At 43.2% G+C, this 5,249-nt stretch overlaps 1 pseudogene; it reads left to right on the top strand.

The window, feature by feature from the left end:
• Window positions 1-964: 964 nt before the first annotated feature.
• LOC147824208 (zinc finger CCHC-type and RNA-binding motif-containing protein 1 pseudogene) lies at window positions 965-3,778 on the top strand (annotated as a pseudogene).
• The last annotated feature ends 1,471 nt before the right edge of the window (window positions 3,779-5,249 follow it).

Here is a 5,249-nt window from a genome sequence, read left to right as displayed (position 1 = left end):
TTCTTTGGTGAAGTGTCTAGACCTTTTTCACATTTTTATTTTTAATTGTTTTTATTTTTCAAAATTTTTATAAAGAAACATCTTGAAGATTTTTATTGGGAAATAATTCCTTAAAAATGTTGTCTGATATTTTTGAATGTGATCTGTTAGGTCAAGCCCTATACATACAGCTGGGATATAGCTGGCTTCACATTTATTTAACTATTAATTAATTAATTGATTAATTACTCTCTATGTGGGGAATTAATTATGTGGGGATTAATTACTCTATGTGGCTTACTCTCTATGTGGGGAATGCATGTGTATTAGAAATATGTAAATATTATATATGCAAATACACATATAATATATTTTTTTTACTTACTCTGATATTTTGTCTTAGCTCCTTCCAATCAAACAGATTTAAACTGTTTTGTAAGAGTTTGAAACACATGACCTTTGGCCAACAACATTTTGCTATTGGCCACCCTCTCCCCAAGACTTGTAAATGATATGAAAATAGGTAAGGAAACCTTCAAAGTATCAACGACTTTTATGCAGACTTAAGTTACTTAACACTATTTAGCGTAATGAGATGATAGCTATTTTTATTATTTTTAATAAAAGGCAGTTTGACAAAGTTGCCCAGGCTGGCCTTGAACTTATCCTCGTACCTCAGCTGCAAAGTAGGCAGGTTAGCTTTGGGCCACCATGCTAGGTTCCAACAATTTTAAACTTGGACCATCTGCCTTCTTATTGGGGTTTTAAGTGATCTTTCATATTTTGAATACTGATGCTTTATCAGATTCGGATTTTGCAAAGATTTTTGTTCAGGCCTATGGATTTTCTTTTCATTCTTTTAACATTATCTTTTACAGAGCACATTTTAAATTTTAATAAAATCTAGCTTAATATTTTCTTTTAAGGATTATGCTATGGGCATTGTACCTAAAACATCATTGTCAAACTTACCTTAGATTTTTCTTCTACATTTTCTTCCAGATTTTTATAGCTTTGTGTTTCATATTTAGATCTATGATCCATTTTGAAATAATTTCTGTGAGAAATATAAGATCTGTGTCTACATCCATTTCATTTTATTGGCATTACCTTTAATTGTCTTCACTCTTTTCAACATTGGTACTTTTGTCATTTTGAACTTTAGGAAGTGGAGGCTTAGAAAGGTTACAACTCATGCCCAATTTAATTGTGTACTAAGTGACAGAGGTGAGATTTAGGGTTAGTTTTGGGTCTGATTCCAAAAGCCATAATCTTCCCAAAACATTATGTTCTTTTTCAAATTTAAACAAAGATACATTGATGGAAGGCTTTGCAAAGTTTATCTTCTGCTTTTAGGAATCCACATTCAGGTGGTCAAGGTGGCAAACACCTGTAGTCCCAGCTACTCCAAGCCTGAGGTAAGAAGATTCCTTGAGCCCAGGAGTTTGAGGCCAGCCTGGGTAACACAAAAATGAAACTGAGGGCCGGGGATTTAGCCCAGTGGTTTCGCTGCCTGCTGCACAAGTGCAAGGACCCGAGTTCGATCCCCAGTACCAAAAAAAAAATGAGACTGAGAACCTCTCATAGACTTGAGTCTACTTCTCAGTAACTAGGGCTATGCCACAAGCCCTGTCTCTAAAATACAGACATATTTGCTGTTATGGTTTAGATCTAAACTATCTCCCCAATTCTAATAAGTGTAGAAGGTGACTGGATCATGGGATGAAGCCAGGGCTGGATGTGCTGTTAGGAGGTGGGACCTGGGTAGAGGAGGCAGTTCACCAGTTGTGAACTGGAAGGAGCATCTCCTTCCCCAGCTCCTCCTTTCTGTCTCTGCTTCCTGGCTGCTATGATGTGAGCAGCTTCCTCCACAGGCCCTTCCACCATGTCTTGGAGCTGGCTGACCATGAACACAAACCGTGAGCCCAAATACACCTCTCCTCCTTTGAATTGTGAGTGCCAGGTGTTGTGTCCAGTGATAGGAAAGTGACTGAGACATAAACAAACATTTAGACAGCCATGTGTATCTCAGGGTAGAATTTATTTTGAAATTAAATAACTATCTTAGGAGAGACTAGAATATTGAGACCCAGGGTCGTACCTCAACTTGGCTCATGGAATAGGCTATTAAACCTGCAGTTAAACAAATGGAAAGGAGACCATAATGACCAGGCCTGACCCTAGGAAAAAAAAATACTATGAATGAGACACTGCTTCAACAGCAAGGATGCACTAAATTTTGTCACTTAATAAGAACCTGCTGTCAGGGAATCCAGACTAGAAGCACAATCACAGACCCCTATTGTCTCTAACTTGGGGTTCCACAGTTTTTGATGAGCTACTTTTTATTTTCATGCCATTGGCTCATGGTAGAAGGAGGTCAGGGCAGTCATCACATCCACATTCTAGGCAGAAAGAAGGGGAAGAGGGTGCCCCATCCTTTCCCTCTGATAGGTCTTCCCCCAACCCACTGACTTCCCTATGCTTCTCAGTGGCCAGGCCCACTTGCTGCTTCCTTTAGGTGCTCCTGAGAAAAGGTGCTGAAGGCATCCCTCTAAACATGTCTGCCTTCATCATAAAATAGCCCTTCCTTCCCCTTCATCCAGTATTTGCCTCACTTCTTCCTGTGTGTAAAACTTCCTCAAAGTGACAGCTTAACTATCCCCATGCCAGTTCTAGCCCCCTAATATTTAAGTATGCTTTTCTCAAGGCTATATATTTTACTTCCAGGGGACAGATGAAGAAATCAGGTTGGTGGGCTGGGTGAAAGAGCTCTCCCCTCTGGCTTTCTCCAATCCTGGCCTATTCACTTAGTGGTCACTTAGACCAGCAAATTCCTAGGCACTGCATAGATGCCAGGGAGCACACCAAGAACAAAGACAAGGCCCGCCAGTGCTGCCCAACAGAAGGGAGCCATGCAGGGCCCCTCTACTGCCTCGACCCCCCCCCAGGCTCTGTGCTGACCCAGCCCAGGTGATGGATGCCGGATGCCCAGGCCAGGTGCTGGATGCCCAGGCCACTGCAAGGGGAGAGGAAAAGTCTGGGTTGAACCCTTGCTGTGCCAGGGCCACCATCCCTGGAGAAATGAGTGGTGGCTTGGCTCCAAGTAAGAGCACAGTGTATGTGTCCAACTTGCCCTTCTCCCTGACAAACAACTTGGATATTTTCCAAGTATGGCAAAGTTGTAAAGGCTACTATAGTGAAAGACAAAGATACGAGGAAGAGTAAAGGGGTTGCATTTATATTATTTTTGGATAAAGACTGCACAAAAGTACACCAGAGCCATAAACAACAAACTGTTTGGTAGAGTGATAAAGGCAAGCATTGCTGTTGACAATGGGAGAGCAGCTGAATTCATCAGAAGGTGAAACTACTTTGATAAATCAAAGTGTTATGAATGTGGGGAAAGTGGACATTTAAATTATGCCTGTGCAAAATATATGCTTGGAAAACGTGAGCCTCCAAAGAAGAAAGAAGAAAAGAAGAAAAAGAAAATTGCTGAACCAGAAGAAATTGAGGATGTGGCAGAAAGTGAAGATGAAGGGGAAGACCCCACTCTGGACAGTCTCAGCCAAGCCATCAAGCCCCAGCAAGCCAAAACTGAAGAACAGAACAAATGGAACCCAGTCCAGGGGGCCCTCAATGTCAGAGGATTCATAGCACCCAAAGATAAAGAAAAGCACATACTTCAGTGATGGGGAAGAATTTAGTGATTCGAGTTGTATAATGTAGATGTCAGGAAAATAAAAACCATCTGCAGTAAAAAAAAAAAAAAAAAAAAGAACAAAAACAAGCAAAACAGACTATGAGAAAAGAGGCCCAGTTAGGACATTGCAGCTCAAATGTGGCTTTTCATTTCTGTGCGGTCATCCTCCATGCCCAACAGGACACACACTCAAGGAACGCATTTCACAGACGTCTGGCTTGACAGATCCACATCCCTTTCAGTGGTCTCCGGAGTTAGTAATACTCTGTGTTGACAACACAAGCAGCTCTCTGTGCTTTTGAGTTCAGCATTTAGGACACAGGTGACCCGGACCTGAACCATGACTGGCTAGGCTAGGCTATCTTTTTTTTTTTTTAATTTTTAAATTTTTATTTTTTGGCTGGGCTGTTTAAAATTCAGTAGAAGACCATCACTTGCATAAGTCAATAGGGGCAGTGAGCACACTGCAGGGGGAAGGCGTTTGTCCAATAGAATTTTAAAGAGTTAGAGGACACACACAGTCCTTCTCTGAAGAAGCCTACTTTCCCACTGTGGAGATCAGTCACTCGCACTAAATAGTAAATGAAAGGGGACCCAGGGCCATCAACACCAGGGAGACACACTGAGGAGCCAGCATGAAGTTGGCTGGCATTCATCTGTTTCCCCAAGAGGCATTCCGATTGTATGGATACATGCAAGAGTGCTTGTGGATTTGGCTCCATTTGATTCCCAAGGGTTTGGTGAAGAAAGAGTTTAAAATGATGGAGGCCGTGGTAGACTGACAGAAACGGAAGCAGAGGTTGTGCATGCTGGACACATTCGTTAGTGCAGGCTCACTCAGGGCTTGCCAGGAAGGCTCTCTAAACAGGAAATGAATTCGAAGGAAAGAAGAACAGCTTGAGGGGCAGGATGGAGACGGCTGGCCTGGGATTCTTTTGTTCCCCTCACACCTTCCCTGCCTGTCTGCCTGCCAAGGGACCTGCTCTGAAGCAGGGAGGTGTTTCCCCGCACAAGTGAGTGGAGGAGGAGCCGCCAATCCTCACTTTCATTCACCGCTTAAATCTGCTTGTTTTCTCTGAGTGACTCGGTGGGAGGGGAGTTTCTTTCAGAAGAACAGCTTGGTGAGAGACTGTGGCTGGCTGCAGCCAGAGAGGGACTGACTCTCCGGTCACACTTGGCCTGGGTGTCTGAGCTGTGAGCAGCTGAAAGTCCTATGGCTGGCAGGGTATCAGTCCCTTCACTTCCGTTCAGCCAGCCTCTGGTCAGTGTGCGAGGGGCCACTCTGATCTGCAGGCTGGGTTCGGGCTGCAGTGTGAGTGCAGCAGCGTGCTGGTGGGAGGGGGGGACCACAGGGTAAATAAATAACCCTGCGGTGGGGACATGAGAGACTTTTTAGCAGGTGATGATCTTGGAGTCTCCATGAAGGGTGCTACTAGGCTCTTGTTTATATTCGGGAAAACCAGATCAAATTAGCAAAATAGAAAAATGCCCTTTTTGCTCAAAAGAACTAGGGGATTGGATTGGGGGGAGCCTTTTAAGAAGGTATAGAATTGGTGGGAAAATA

The sequence above is a fragment of the Heterocephalus glaber genome, unplaced genomic scaffold (assembly GCF_053883595.1).
Source record: "Heterocephalus glaber isolate CG9 unplaced genomic scaffold, H.glaber_assembly_v1.0 deba00001550, whole genome shotgun sequence".
Lineage (NCBI taxonomy): Eukaryota > Metazoa > Chordata > Mammalia > Rodentia > Bathyergidae > Heterocephalus > Heterocephalus glaber.
This window is presented reverse-complemented; position numbering and strand designations above follow the sequence as displayed.